Below are 6,350 nucleotides of genomic sequence, written 5' to 3' on the forward strand. Positions count from 1 at the left end.
CTAGTTCTTCTGGTTGGGACCATGGAGGCTGAGGTTCATGTGGTCTATTAGTCCTTTCATCCATGTATCTTTGATTTTTTTTTCATTTTGCTTTGCTTCAGACATACATAGACCAAGAATTATGCCACAGATAGCTGCACACAAGCTTTTAAGACTCCAGTCACTACTCACCAAAGTAGGCTGTGGAACATTTTCTTTGTGAACTTTGTTATGACAATTGATTTTTAATGCCCCCTGAGACTATCATCCTAAGCACCCAGGCCCAAAGATTCATTCCTTCCAGAGTTTTTGTTCTGGGTAAGAAGTTTTCATATCTTTGCTGCCTGTATGCTCTACTATATTCAGGGATATATTTGCAACATATATAAATACATACAAAGAATATTCTGTGTCAAGTTTATACATATATTTGTGGACATAGTCCCATTCTCCTTTCTACATTGGTTCATCTTGCCTATTTATCTATGATTGTTATTACTGTTATTGTAAGAATGTGTATGTGATAATATTTACCTCTGTTCCATTTAACTCTTGTACTCCTTCCATCATTGCTGATATCAGAAGGATCTTAGCTAAAAGCAGAGAATATTATACAGGAGTTTACCTGTGTTTTAGTGATTGTGCAGAGGCATATCACTCTATGGATCATAAGAAATTATGCATAACATTGTGAAAAATGGAAATTTCAGAACCCTTAACTGTGCTTATGAAGAACCTCTAAACACACCAAGAAGCAGGGCATTTGAACAGAACAAGGGGATACTGCATGGCTTAAAATCAGGAAATGTACATGTCAGGGCAGTCTCCTTTCACCATAATTATTTAATCTGTATGCTGAGTGAATAATCCAAGAAACTGGACTATATTAAGAAGAGCACAGCATGAGGATTGTAAGAAGACTCATTAACAACCTCTGATATGCATATAACACAACATTGCATACTGAAAGGGAAAAAGACTTGATACACTTAGTGATGTAGATCAAAGACTGCAGCCTTCAATATGGATTACACCTCAACATAAAGAAAACCAAAATCCTCACAACTGAACCAATAAACAACAGCATGATTAATGGAGAGAAGAATGATATTGTTAAGGATTTCATTTCATTTAGACCCACAATCAGTGCCCATGGAACAAGCAGTCAAGAAATCAAAAGAAGTATTGCACTGGGTAAATCTGCTGCAAAAAATCCTCTTTAAAGAGCAAAGACGTCATTTACAAGAGTAAGGTGCACCTGACTCAAGCCATGGTATTTTCAACAGTATCATATGCATGTGAAAATTGGACAATGAATAAAAAAGAATGAAGAAGTATTGATCCATTTGAATTGTGTGTTGGTGAAGAATAATATTTTACCTACTGATCTTGCATTTGTCAGGCACTCAAAACAAGTAACGTACTATATTGCCTGCTGAACTTGGGTTTGTCATCCCTTGCTGCTGGATGCATCAGGAGAAACCTCCAGCTAGAAATTTGACCCATGGATTTTGGATTTGTCAGCTTCTACAACTGCATGAAACATTTCTTTGAGATAAGTTTCTCTCTTTCTGCTTGCAGGTCAGTAGGCAGATGGGTATGATAGTCTAGGGCCTTGGAGTAAGCTGTCCATCTAGCTGTTTTGACAGAAGGTTGGTAGTCTTGCAGGAGCACAATTGCTACTGCTCACTGGGTAGGAGACTTGTGTGGCTGGCAGGCAGGCAAATTGGACCATATATGCCATCACTTGCCACTCAGGGGGTGGGAGGGAGGCATACTAGTGCTCAGGAGAACATTTGCCACTGTCTGCCTGATTGGGGGGTGGGGTTGGTGACACGCAGATGAGGGAAGGGGAACATGGTTGTTGCTGATCTGCTGGTCAAGGTGGGGGTGGGGGCTGTCAGGTGAGCAAGCATGTGATATCGTGCAGTCACTGTCACTCAGCAGGTCAGGGAGTTGGGAAGCAGGGGTAATGGGAGGTGGTGAGTTCAACATGTGGAAGTGCAGTCATCACTGCTTGGTAGGTCAGAGGGATGGGTGGTGTGAGAGTGAGTGCATGAGAATGTGATTATTGTCATTTGCCAGTCATTATTTGATTCTCTGCCTTATCCTGACATTTGTTGTTCAAGGTTCAAGAATTGTCACCTACATTGATGTCTCTTAGTACCTAGGGTCTTTGGTATAGAGGAACAGTATGCTGTGTCTGACTAAGCTGCCAACCTGGCCTTTTCCTGAGTTATGTTTTGACTGGACTTCATTATCTTCATTTAAAAAGCCATTACAAAAAACCCACAAAGGAACTAATTCCTATAGTTTGCATTATTGAGTGTATTTTTAAGTACATTACACATGACACTCTCTAGGAGGATGTGTAGTAATAGTTTTTTCTCTGGTTTCAATAAGATATAGACTTATGTTTCTGAGAAAAAAAAATCAGTAATTGTATTAATATACTATGAAGTATATAATCAATTATTAAATTCTATTTTTCTAGGTTATTTAGAGTTTACAACCAAATATATGCCAAACTTTTGCCACTTTCTTATCTTTTAATTAACATTTATTTACATAATACACCAAATTTCTCATCTATTAATTTTTATTCATTTTGATTTTCATCTGTTTAACATATATCTGTGTGACTAAACTTTATTAGGAATAAAAAAATAATAATAATAGTAATATTGAGCCTTTATTTGGCGTACAACACATAATGCTAGTCAAAGTTGTAGATACAAACCCAAACTATATTATTAAGTGTAAAGCGAAAGTGATAAGTGATATTGAAATTTAATTGGGAGATATGGAGATTGTACTGAAGTGTTAGGCAAGATTCTATTAAGAAGATAGGATTTAAGTTTAGTTTTAAATAATGGACAAGGTTTGGATAGAAAGAGAGATGAAGAAAATATCTTTGCATGAGAAAAAATGTAAAGGTGGAAACTAGGAAGGCTCATTTAAAGATTGATTCAAGAGAACATCTGAACAGAATAAAAGACTTCACTAAGTAAAGAGGATGATAAAGTTAAAATGGGCACTGAGACAAGAAAGTGTCAAGATATTGCTATCAATTAATGATTATGAACTTTATCCAGCTGCTAAATGAGTGTCATTGATATTTGATGAGACAAGACTTGTCATTGATTAAACTGGTTAAAAAAGAAAAAAAAAAATATTATCTGACAATAATGTGTAGAACAAATTAGAAACTTTGCAGAGATAAGGAGAGACATTAGGAAACTATAGTAATAATTCAGGCATGATATTTAACCCAGAATACAGATGTTTAATAAATGATCATTTGATAAATTAAATGGTTTAAATATCAAAGGAATGGACAAGAGGAAAAAGGAAACATCCTTTATCAAAATGGATGTGAAAATAATTAACAATGATGAATTGACAAAAGTGGAAACCAATTGTGGAAGAAGGTGTAGAATAAATTAGCAATTGAATGCAGTTAGTTGAAGTATCTACAAAAAAATAGGGAAGGAAAGAATAGTATCAACTCTCCCAAAGATGACTAATTTGGTACTAATTACACTGAAACTGTGTGAGAAAAAAAAAAAATGTGATAATATTTAAGACATACTCAGAATGTAAGATTTAAGGGCATAGAATTCTATTTAATTGACTGATTTATGCTAAGCACCAAAAAAAGTGCTGGGCACATAGTAGGAACTCAATATAATCATTAAATTGAATTCAAATGGGCATTTAGGTAAATGTGATAAAGATTACAATAGACACTGTCTGGTGTTAATTATGTACATTATCCACATAAAGAAATGAAGTAATATTGAAGGGAGTTTTCTGGGGATACACACACACACACACACACACACATATATATAAGATAATAAATAACAGCAATATTTTAATACCATTCATAGATATATTTAAAACATTGCTTTATTTCAGGAATTATGCTATGGCCTTACTTGAATGATCTTATTAAATATTCTCAATAATACTTTAGCAAAATTGTTATTATTATCTCTATTTTACAAGAGGGAAATAAGGTTATGATCTCAATTAACTTGTTCAAGGTTATGCAAATTTAAGTGGAAGAACCAGGAATCTGAGCCAAGTCAGTTTAAATCTATAGGGAATGTTTGTAATTACTGTGCTCTACTACCTGCCAATAAGGCCAGAATATGGGATCTTCAAGATTAAGCCTTGATAAATTTCTACAGTTAGGAGTAGGAGAAAAAGATAGAAAGAAGGGAAGGAACGTAATGTAATGTAAGTTTGAACAAAATAACAATTTCCTCATCACTCTGTAAATCCTTGTCCACAGTTTCCTCTGTTCAATGGGCCAAGAATTTGTGATACAGTGAGGAGAAATGGTAGGTGTTGTTACAGATTTTCAAGGCATAAAGAGAGGGAAACTAAACAGGTCACAATAAGACTATCTAAATCAGCATTGTAATGCTAAAAAAGTTCTGAAGAAAACATAGGAGAAAATCTTCATGAACTAGGTAGGGTTAGGTAAAGAGTTCTTAGATGTGACACCAAAAGGATTATTCATAAAACAAAACAAAACAAAATCTATAAATGTGGCTCCACCAAAATTAAAAACTTATTTATCTGTAAAAGATTCTGTAAAGAAGATGAAAAGACATGCCACAGGCTGGGAGAAAATATTTATAAATCACATATCCTACAAAATAATTATATATAGAATATATAATTGTTTAAATAGAGAGGTAAGTAGACAAATAGTCCAGGTAAAACAACAAAAGACTTGAATAGACAGTACATAACACAAGATATAAAGATAGCAGATAAACACAAGAAATATATTAAATATCATTTGCTTTTAGGAAAATGCAGAATAAAGTTATGACAACATGCCACTTTACATGATACTCCAGTTACAATAAAATAAAATATACTGGTAATACCAAGTACTGATGAGGATGAGGAACAACTAGACCTCTTACACATTTTTGTTGGGAATGTAACATGGTATGTTGTTGTTGTTATGTTCCATCAAGTCAGATCCAACTCATAGCGACCCATCCTTGGGTTTCTGAGGCAGTATCTTTACAGAAGTAGATTGCCCAACCTTCCTTCTGAGGAGTGGCTGGTGGGTTCGAACCACCAGCCTTTTGGTTAGCAGTCAAGTACCTTAGGCACGACACTACCAGAGCTCCTGTAACATGGTATAACTACTCTGAAAAACATTTTGGTACATTCTTATGATGTTAAATATATACACCAACTTTATGTCTCTAAAAGCCTGGGTATTTATCTTACAGAAATTAATGCCCTGTTTACCAAAAACCTATACATAAAGATTCATAGCAGCTTTATTTGTAATAGCTCAAACTGAAAACAATCCAAATGACCTTCAAAGAGCAAATGGATAGACTGTGGTACACATATATCATGGAATATTATGCAGGGAAAAAAAAAAAAGGTTGAGAAATGAGCTGCTGATACAAGTAATAACACAAATCGTTCCCAAGAGCATTATGCTGAGGGAAGACTTCAATTTCAAAGGAACACAAAAATCAGTATTTTCATTTATATAACATTCTTGAAGTGACAAAATTATAAGAACAGATCAGTGATTACCAGAGGTTAGGGATTGGGAGGGGAGATTGTGACTACTAAGAGATCACATAAAAGAGTTTCCTTGTGTGATGGAAAGGTCCTGTATCATGATTTTAATCATAGTGGAACATATTAACTATGTGATAAAATTTCATAGAATTTTCTTTTTTATTTATTTTTCTTTCTCCTACACACAGAGTTCATGTATAAACTGTTAAAATCCAAATAAAATCTCTACCTGACCTACAACAATTTCCTGGACTTGATCATGTCCTGTGTTGATGTGAGACATTGTGGTGATGGTATATTTATGTTTAATGTGTGAAAGATTATGAGAGTGTGTACACAGATCCTTTTTAACTATTCTTAAGGAATGGTTAGGGAGCTGTGGTAGTGTAGTGCCTAAGGCACTTGACTGCTAACCAGAAGGCTGGTGGTTCACACCCAGTGGCCACTCCTCGGAAGGAAGTTTGGGCAATCTATTTCTGTAGTGATACTGCCTGGGAAACCCAAGGAAGTATTGATGAGTCTGGTCTGACTCGATGGCACATAACAACAAGAACAAGGAATGGTTGAGGGTGAGTTGAGCTGGTATTGGCCATTGTCTCTGGTTGGTCAGTTGGTGCAAAAGCAAGTGGTGGCCCCTACTCAGTGGGTGAGCCTTCAGGAGGTGTAGGTATGGGTGGGTATGTTGGAATAGTTGCTGTCTTCCACTCACTTTGACAAAAAAAAAAATTAAAAAAAGAGAGAAAAACCACTAAAAACATAAAAGCATAGACAAAGAGGATCAATTGCAAAAAAAAAAAAAA

This window comes from Orycteropus afer, unplaced genomic scaffold (genome assembly GCF_000298275.1).
Source record: "Orycteropus afer afer isolate SDZICR_OR568_19922 unplaced genomic scaffold, OryAfe1.0 scaffold00143, whole genome shotgun sequence".
NCBI classification, from domain to species: Eukaryota; Metazoa; Chordata; class Mammalia; order Tubulidentata; family Orycteropodidae; genus Orycteropus; species Orycteropus afer.